Source organism: Halichoerus grypus, chromosome X (assembly GCF_964656455.1).
Source record: "Halichoerus grypus chromosome X, mHalGry1.hap1.1, whole genome shotgun sequence".
Taxonomy (NCBI): domain Eukaryota; kingdom Metazoa; phylum Chordata; class Mammalia; order Carnivora; family Phocidae; genus Halichoerus; species Halichoerus grypus.
The window spans coordinates 46,610,671-46,621,098 of NC_135727.1; the positions used below are offsets into that span (position 1 = coordinate 46,610,671).

A 10,428-nucleotide genomic window follows, 5' to 3' on the forward strand; every position below is an offset into this window, starting at 1 on the left:
GAATTCACATCTGGCCTTTCTATTTCCCCAATCTGTGCTCTTTCCTCTCCAAGACATTGGCATGGGGCTAATTGAAGTTCCTGGAGTGTTCAACCCTAGCCTTAAACCCCATGACAAACATGACATGTCTATTATCAACACCACCAAGAAATAAAAAACACTGAGTGAGTACTTGTGGGTGTATGACACAGCATGTAGGGGGAACAATGTGAGCAAAGACATGGAATTCAAGAGAACATCTGGCCTGTTTGAGAGCTGGAACTGGGCTGCTGGGGCTGGACACTGCAGAAAGGAGTTCTTTGGACTAAGATGGTCCTATCAGTCAAAAGCACAGTTACATATCTCAGGCAACAGCTTAGCACAACTGCAAAGCCAAATGAGTTGTAAAAATTATTTGAGGCTTAATGTTCTTCATTATCCATTCCACACTCATAAATTAGTTCAAATTTTAAAAACAAATTTTAACAGAAATAGAGCTAAGCGTGGGTCGGGTACTTCATTGGGTCTTCATAAATCTACCTAGAACAGATGGGCAAAATTTGGAGGAAATAGCTTTCTCTTTACTACTATCCTCTAGCTCAAATTGCAGGTTGAATTTTCTCATCAGAACTGTGGAACATGTCCTCCTTGTTCCTCTTCAAATGCCCCTAGGTTAATAATGGTCTGGGTGATGGAAACCCCACCAGTGGTAAGGTATGAAGAGTGGCTGTCCAGAACAAGTTTTGTTGTTTATTTCTATGTTTGTGTGAATGTGTGTACGTGTGTGTGTGTATTTCTACATAGAGCAGTGTTGTATCCTCCTCTTTCTTTGTTGTTGCTATTCTTGCCAAGTTTCTCTTTTGTTTTGTAATTCAAAGCTTTGTCAAAGTAGTTAAAGAAAAATTTAGATAGATACAGCAAATTGTATTTGGCCTGACTTCCTTGGCAGTTCTGTATAATATGTCCTTGATGTCAATCTTGCTGAGTGAGGAGTGGACTCACAAAATGTTGATAGATATTATGGTGATGAGCGAAGACATCTGTCAGATGGCACATAACATTTTAGAGATATAAATTCAGGAATAAAAGGGAGAGCTTTAAGGCCAAGATAATGGAGTTTCCAGGCAGCTAATATTTGAATCCTGATGCTCTATTTAAGAGAAAAGAAGTGTTTATTTTTTTTGTTTTTCCTTATCCAGAGTATCCCCCATCATTCATTCATTCATTTATTTATTCTTTCTTATGTTATTCCCAGTGTTGGTACTATCTAGCATTCAGTTCTTTTCACTGGAGGTTCTGCTCACATTTTGCTGATGAATTTAAGTTGCTACAACAGCCATTGTATATTGGTATCATTTTTCCTTAACAAATTCAAGGAAAGCGTCCAATATTTAAAATGGTCACCGAGAGAAAGAATGCTTTTCATTTCCTCATTTCTTTTCCAAACTCACTCCTACAAACAAACAACTCCTCTGAACAATCCTGGCAGTCAGAGACATCATTTGCAGACATTAAGCTCCAGACCCACCACCTGTCCCTGCTGTGACTCATAATATAAACATAGACCCTCTGTGTAGCCTGTTTCCTAGAACTTTAAAATATAACTCACAGCTGGTGTCTCCCCTTCTGAGAGGCCCCCGTGTATGAGAGGCCCTTTCATGGAGTGAGCCAGAAAGCTCAAAGTCCAGCAAAGCCTTGCATAAATTTTCAATCTTAGGAGCCTTCACAAGCTTATGTTTTTCTCTAAATGTACTAGTATAATCTGAAGCACCATCTCTCCCAGACCCCTACAGAGTATTAAGGGATATCCCCATCATTCACTTCAAGCTTCTGCCACAAAGATCCTGTCCCTTCTCACTCTCATCAAGAGGCAGTTTTGCTTCTCTCTCTCCTAGATATTTGTATTCTGTTAGAGTTCTCAGGCCTCAGTCATCCATATCTGTGAATTAGATGCTGCTTGCCACAATGACAGAATGGCCACATCCAATTGCTTCTCATCCAGGTTTGATACTATGTATTTTTGTATGCTTACTTTTAAAAATATTCTTTAGAGCTCTTTACTCAGGCCTGTGGCACCAGCAGGATGGGCAAGTGTCCTAGTCTTTGTACTGCCAGGAAGCTCCATAGCTACTGACAAGATCAGAAGTGGCATGATAAACAATACAAGAAAGCCCGTTTGACCACAACCCCGAAGGCCAACACTTTTGGAGGCACTGCACATGCAAAGGGAATTGTGGTGGGAAAAATAAGGGTTGAAGCCAAAAAGCCAAATTCTGCCATCAGGAATTGTGTCAGGGTCCACCTGATCAAGAATGGAAAAAACAAAACAAAACAAAACAAACCAACAGCCTTTGTACCCAACGATGGTTGTTTGAATTTCATTGAGGAAAAGGATGAGGTTCTGGTTGCTGGATTTGGTTGCAAAGATCATGCTGTTGGTGACATTCCTGGGTTCATTTAAGGTTATCAAAGTAGCCAATGTCTCTCTTTTGACCTTATCCAAAGGCAAGAAGGAAAGACCAAGATCATAAGTTTTGATGGTGAAACCATGACAATAATAAATTTTCATATGCCAAAAAAACAATTAATAAATAAATAAACAAATAAATAAAATATTCTTTAGAAAGAAATAAGGGTTATATGAATCTCTTAAACCTATTGTCCCTAGGATGACTAATTCATTGAGAATGAAGATACTAGTCCCCAGGCTTGTATAAACAATTCCAGAAAAATAGAGGATGGGCAAAAAGAACAGAATACCTAATATAGAATTTAGCAAGCTGACCAAAGAGTGGACCTGCTGAAAGAATTATATTGGCTGGTCTATATCTACTTTGACCATCTAGCCCGGGGAATGGCAAACTTTCTTTTTAGTAAGAGGCCAGATAGTGAATATTTTGGTCTTTTGGGGCTATGTAATTTCTGTCTCAACTACTCCACTATGCTGTTATAGTGCTAAAGTATTGTGGGTATGTTCCAATAAAACTATTTATAAAAACAGGGTGGGCTGAATTTGGTCCACAGGCCATACTCACAAACCCTGATCTAGCCGATGGTGTAGTCCATAAGTGCATGTACCTGCATATCCAAGCAATCAATACTCAAATCCTAAATATTAGTTGAGAAATGTGGCTCTTATTCCTCAGTTCAGTGTCTATAATCTCACTGATTCATGTTATAAATGGATCCTTACTATTGGTTAGTGAATTGATGCTGAGGTTCCATGAGTACTTGTAAATCACTACATTATCTCTTGGAAGCTGAAATCATTATCACTTCACAAGTGAAGGAAAGGGTTCAGCATAGTAAAAGCTAACAGGGAAAAACAGAAATTTTCATTTCCTAATGCTTGGCACCACTCCTATAAATAACTCTTCAGTGTAGTAACAACACTCAGAAGTGATATTACAGATCAGCCACCTGTTTCTGTTGCTACTGTGAAATGCAAACATAAATAACCTTTAGATTCACTTTCTAGTTGGCAGTATTCTTGCCTCCTTTTAAACTATAAATGTGGCTAATATTATGTTAATGTTAGAAAGAACCTCAAATTTCGAATGTCAAAAGAAGAATAAAATGAAGAGATGATAATAATAATAATAATAATGGGTGCCTGGGTGGCTCCCATTGGTTAAGCGACTGCCTTTGGCTCAGGTCATAATCCCGGAGTTCTGGGATCGAATCCCACGTCAGGCTCCCTGCTCAGCAGGGAGTCTGCTTCTCCCTCTGACCCTACCCCCTCTTGGGCTCTCTCTCTCACTCTCTCCCTCTCTCTCAAATAAATAAAATCTTTAAAATAATAATAATAATAATAATTTTTTGTTCCTTCATTATTCCAAGATTTACCTAATCACACTACTATAATTTTTGCTCTCAAGTTATGGAATCCTAACCTTTAACATTTAAACTGACTGGGCACTATTTACATCATATTGTGTAGTTTTTAATTGTTTGCCTTTCTGAAATTGATTTTAATTCAAAGTTAGGAGAGGGTTTGCTTTCGTAATCTCCCAAAGAGATGTTACCCCTTCTTTCTTTTATTCTTAGGCAAACCTTATTTTCATCTTGAGTATTCATTGATTGTCAGTCGGATCATATTGCCCATGTTGGGCCAGATGGATACACAGTTCTCTTAGATCGCTTTCCTCTAATTTCCTGGAGCTGTGCCTAAGTTCTGGAATGTGAAGTCTTATATAGTATGAGAACATTGTTAGGGAAAATCTTCTGGTCTCTGAATCTTCTGCCAAGAAGGTATCTGCTGATACATCTCTATCCCATCTGTTGCTTGGTCATCTGTTTATCAGTGGCCCCATGAGTACTGAAGTTAATCGACCTGAATATATAGTCCTTTGCAATGAAGTTCTGCCTACAGTCTCTGTACCAGGCTTCCTTTGATTACCTAGTAGGTTTTCTCACTACAGGCTTGCATTTATCCACAAGGATGTTGTATAATCTGGTGCCTCATTATGGTCATCTTCCCTTGCAAACACCCTCTTCTTAAAGGCTAGAAATCCAACATATCTTACATATGTTTGGGTCATTTTACCTCTCCTTTCCCTCTTAAATATTTCCAAAGTTCTACCACCTCGTGAGTCAAACTTATGCCATCCATTCCTTAGTTTTCTTCCAACAATATCTTTCTACATTTTCTGTATAATTTTTGATGTCTGCCATTTATTACTGCTCCTGTTGTTTCTCCTGGACACAGTTTGGATTTGGATTTTTCTCAGTAAATGCAAGTGCATTTCAGCCCTGCCACCATAGGATTACTGCTGGTTCCCTTTGGTTGTAGAACTGAAACACAGATCCTTCAGTAATACATGTAGTGATTATCTCCATCTTTAGTCCCAGAGTTGGATAACAATCAACACTGCCAGTAGATGATTCTTTTTCTTCTTCATCTTCTTCTTCTTCTTTTTCTTCTTCTTCTATAGAGAGAGAGAGAGCACGCACTCGAGCGGGACAGGGAGGGACAGAGGGAGAGGGAGAGAGAGAATCCTCAGCAGTCTCCATGATCAGCATGGAGACCAATGCAGGGCTCGATCTCACAACCCTGAGATCACAACCTGAGATGAAATCAAGAGTCAGATGCTTAACCGATTGAGCCACCCACGTGCCCCAGTAGATTATTAAACTCTCAGGTTGTATGCTTATTTCCAAATTATTTTGGGGTTTGGGAAAACACTCCACTGTAGCTCCCGTGTATTTATATTATTGTCCTTATTTTTCAACTTCTTTTAAAAAATAAATAATTGATGACAAGCATATGACCAGTTCCATCAAACAGTTGAGGAAATGGTTGTACTTTCCTAGTCAGAAGAGACAGAATTTGGGCAAATATTACTCTAATTACCTGGTAGGTTTTCTTATTACAGGTCTCTGTTCAATCCCAAGTCTCTCAAGGCATGCTCATTGTCATCCTTAATGCTAGTTTCCCTTGCAGAGGCCCTTTCTCTCAGAGGAAAGCAGGACATTTTGACAAGGCTGATTTAATGCAGCTGTTATGTCAAGGCTGCTTCAAAATGTCAATGTTGAATGTCAAAAGAATGTTTTTGATTACCAAGCTATGTATGCAACAGCCATCCCTGACCCTCACCCTATCCTTGACCCTTTCTTCCAGAGAACAGACCAGCTTTTCTCTTAACATTTTCCACTTTCAACGTCTGTGGTCAGTAAGTCTCTGTGGGATCAGGGCTATTTTTCAAACCCTCTTTATTCAGTCAGCTTCTCACTGGAAAGTCTTACATGTTATTTCCCCATCATTCACATCTTAATGAGACTGCTGGCATTTCTCCTGCATCTGATTTACATAGTCTAGGGGATTTATACTTTCCCCTTTTTTACATATTATTATTACCTAAAATTCATACTTTATTCAGATTTTACCTAATTTTACCTAATGCTTCCCTGTTCCAGGATTCCATCCAGGATTCCACACTACATTCAATTGATATGTTTCCTTCCAGGCTTCTCTAGACTGTGACAGTTTCTCAGACTTGCCTTGTTTTTGATGAGTTTAAATGTTTTGAGGAGTACTGGAGAGACATTTTGTAGAAAACTGGGATTTCTTTTTTTTATGATTAAGCTGGAGTTATGAGTTTTGGGGAAACAGGCCATGAAGGTATGCTATTCTCATCACATCATAGCAAGAGTTCATGCTACCAACATGATATCACTGTGGATATATTTACTGTGATCACCTGGCAGATGCAGTGTTTGTCTGATTTATTCATTATAAACTTACTCTTTTTCCTCCATTCTATAATGCACTATTTGGAAGGAAGTCACTCTACACAGGTCCCACTTAAGGAGTGGAGAATTATGCCCATTCCCCACACCTTGAGGAGGGAGTATCTATATAAATTGTTTGGAATTCTTCTTCAGAGGAAACTTGGCTATTCTTCTCTATTTATTTAATCACTTATTTATATTAATATGACTTACGGATATTTATCTTAGACTTTGTTATAACCCAATATTATATTACTTATTTGGCCCCTCCAATTGTTCCAACTTTGGCTATAGGAAGCTCTTTCAGTTAGCTTCTGTGCCTTTTGACATACTCCCACAGTTGCGTACGGCATTTTGTTTTGTTTTGTTTTTGATCCTTCCTACTTTGTGGCACTACAATATGCTCCAGGCTTATCTTGTATATACCTACCCCGGTCCTAGAATTAGGCTTTTCTTCAAAGAGACTTGGCTCCTTTTATTTGGATAATAGTGTTAGAAACCAAGAGCTTCTATAAGTTCATCTGTCTTCCACAGAATGAAAGATTTTAATTTTAACAAAGTTTAATTTATCATCTTTTTTCTTTAATGGATTGTGTTTTTTGGTGTTATATCTAAAAGGTCATCACCAAACCCAAGGTCACACAGATTTTCTTCTACGTTTTCTTGTGGAATTTTTATAGTTTTTAATTTTACATTTAGGTATATAACACACTTTAATTTTGTATAAGGTATAATATCTGTGATTAGGTTCATATTTTTATATGGGCTTCTAATTGTTCCAGCAGCATTGGTTGAAAAGACTACCCTTTCTCTATATTAAAAAAAATGCATTCACTTTATTTAAAATAAAAAACAAAACAAAATGAAACATGAACTCTTCACCCATTTCACCCACCCCTTATCCCCTGCCTCTGGGGATCTGTTTTCTGTATGTATGAGCTTTTTTAAAAAAAATAGATGATAGATAGATGATAGATAGATAGATAGAACTATATATAATATAAATATAATATATATTCATACATATATACATATATATACAATATAAATATATATATATATTCCACGTATAAAAGAGATCATATGGTAGTTTTCTTTCTCTGTCTGACTTATTGCACTTAGCATAATGCCCTGAGTTCAATCCATGTTATCATGAATGGCAAGACTTCATTCTTGTTTATTGCTAAATAATATTCCATGGTATATATATTACACAATTTCTTTACCTGTTCATTCGTTGATGAACACTTAGGTTGTTTCCATATCTTGGCTATTATAAATAATGCTACAGTGAACATGGAGGTTCATGTATCTTTTCAAGTTAGTATTTCTGTTTTCTTCAGATGAATACCCAGAAGTGGAATTGCTAGATCACATGGTAGTTCCATTTTTAATTTTTTGAGGAACCTCCATACCGTTTCCCATAGTGGCTCCACCAATTTACATTCTCATCAACAGTACACATTTTGGTTGTGTGCAATTCGTTCCCTTTTCACCACATCCTTGCCAACATTTGTTATTTCTAGACTTTTTCATAAAATTCATTCTAACAGATGTAAGGTGATATCTCAGTGTGGTTTTGATTTGCATTTCTCTGATGATGAATAATGTAGAGCATCTTCTCATATGCTGTTGTTCATCTATATGTTTTCCTTAGAAAAGTGTCTATTCAAATATTCTGTCCATTTTTTGATTGGATTGTTTGGTTTTTTGCTATTGAGTTGTATGAGCTTTTTGCTGTATGTTGGATATTAGCTCTTTATCAGATATATGATTTGCAAATAGTTTTTCCAATTTAGTAGGTTGCCTTTTTATTTTGTTGATGGTTTCCTTTTCTGCGCAGAAGATTTTTAGTTTTATGTAGTCCCATTTGTTTATTTTTGCTTTTGTTACTTTTGCTTTTGGTGTCAAATTTTAAAAAAATCATTGCCAAGACCTATGTTAAGGAGTTCATTGCCTATGTTTTCTTCTAGGAGTTTTATGATTTCAGATGTTATATTCAAGTCTTTAATCCATTTTGAGTTAATTTTTGTGTATGGTGTAAGAAAGTGGTCCAGTCTCATTCTTTTGTATGTGGCTGTGCAGCTTCCCCAACACCACTTATTGAAGAAAAGGTTCTTTCCCTATTGTATATCCTTAGCTCTTTGTCATAAATTAACTGACCATATATATGTGGGTTTATTTCTGGGCCCTCTATTCTGTTCCACTGACCAATATATCTGTTTTTATGCCTATATTATGCTGTTTTAATTACTATAGCTTTGTAATGTAGTTTGAAATCAAGGAGAATGATGCATCCAGCTTTGTTCTTTCTAAGATTGCTTTGGTTATTCAAGGTCTTTTATGGATTTACACTTTCCTATTTATTTTTTCTTGTATTTTCTGAAGTAATGTCAATTCTTGAAAATGGCTTTGGATACACTTTCCACTGCCACCGAAGTGTGGCCTCACCCCTTTAAAATGTCATATATAATTTCTCCGAAATTATACTCTCATCTATACAGCATGAAGCCAAAAAAGAATTTACAGCATATTGAATGTATTGGATATTATATAACCTAGACTTTCCTTAATAGACCCTAATAATTTTGATGAAATTTCTGATGAAAATACATTCTCATTCTTTAACTTTTTATTATACAAATAGTACATTTTCATTATAGAAAATTTAGAAACATGTAAAAGTGAAAAGGGGAAGTCACTCTCTTCTACTTCCCAGTTAAAATATTATTAATATTTTATGTATATTTTCATTAATTTGAGGGTGCATATATACACTTACATATATTTTTTACAAAACAATTACAACTTTGTTGCAAGATTTTTTTCTCACTTAATGTATCTTGGACATATTATTGTCAGTACAAAGAAAGCTTCTTTACTTCTCTTTAGATCTATGGAATATTTTATTGTTTGAAAGTACGATGCTCAAATATAACTATCGTTTCTTCCATTGGTAGAAATTTGGTCATTTTTAGGTTTCCAATATTTTTCAGCATTTCACTCTTGTAATTTTTCAGTGTTGTAAGTATTGCCACAATTAAGTTTTAAGCATGCATGTTTGTATATTTAAAAGAGGATTTTTGTAGGATAAATTCCTAAAAGTGGATTTTCTGAATCAAATGATATGAATACATTTTATTATAGCAGATAGTGCCATATGATCTCAAAAAATCCAGCAATTTACATGCCTTCCATAGAGTAGGAAAATACCTGTTTTGCCACATCCTGAATAGTTCTGGCTGTTATTACATTTTTCATCTTTGTTATCCTGATAGGCACAAAAAGTACTTTTATTTTTATTTGTAATTTTTAAATGATTAATACAATAGAGCATCTCTTTAAATTGATTTTTTCTCTAAATCTCTTGTTACTTTCCTTTGATAATCTCTCTGGTGTAAAATGTATGAGATATTTACATATTAAATATATTAGGCCTCTGCCTGTAATATATGATGCAAATGTTTTATTACTGTTTCTCATCTGCCTTTCAATGGTGGTTTAGGCAATATAGAAAACATTTTTTATTTATTTATTTTCTGATTATAAAACACACCTTATTGTAAGATAATTAATAATAGATTGATATAAATTCAAAACATCTTATCAGTCTATAGATTTTTTAGTGCTTTAACAATCCTTACATAACTGAGACTGGATCCAAAACTGGTAGTGACCAGAATGAGGACTGCACTAAACTTCTGACAGTCTGTGGGTGCAGCCCATTGAGCTTCAGACTCTATTTGATATTAATTCCTTAGTCATTTCTTAGCTGGGTGACCTAAGTCAAGGAACTTAACTTTTAAAGACAATGTTCTCAGCTACATAATGGGGATAATACCTACCTCAAAAAGTTGTTATGAGATAAAATTTAAGTACCTTATGCATATTAGCCTTTACTCTCATTCCATCTTTTCTCCTTCGGAAAGCCATTTGACCATGCTGACCATCCAATCCATGTGGCCCACAGATCCAGGTTTCTTAGTGTAAGAGGCAGGATTGCTAATCCACCACTGATATCAAGAGATGTTTATTCATTCATTCAACAGATATTTATTGAGCACCTACTATGTGCCAAGCATCATTCTATGTGCTAGGGGTACAACAGTTAACAAAATGGAAGAACATCTTACAGCTTATATTCTAACTGGAGAAAATATACAATAAACAAATGCCTATTTAAAATATTTTAGAGTGCAGCACTTGAATGTAGTCAAG

General features: G+C 35.8%; 1 pseudogene; it reads left to right on the forward strand.

Moving 5' to 3' along the window:
- Positions 1–2,062: 2,062 nt before the first annotated feature.
- Positions 2,063–2,531, forward strand: LOC118518490 (small ribosomal subunit protein uS12 pseudogene; annotated as a pseudogene).
- The last annotated feature ends 7,897 nt before the right edge of the window (positions 2,532–10,428 follow it).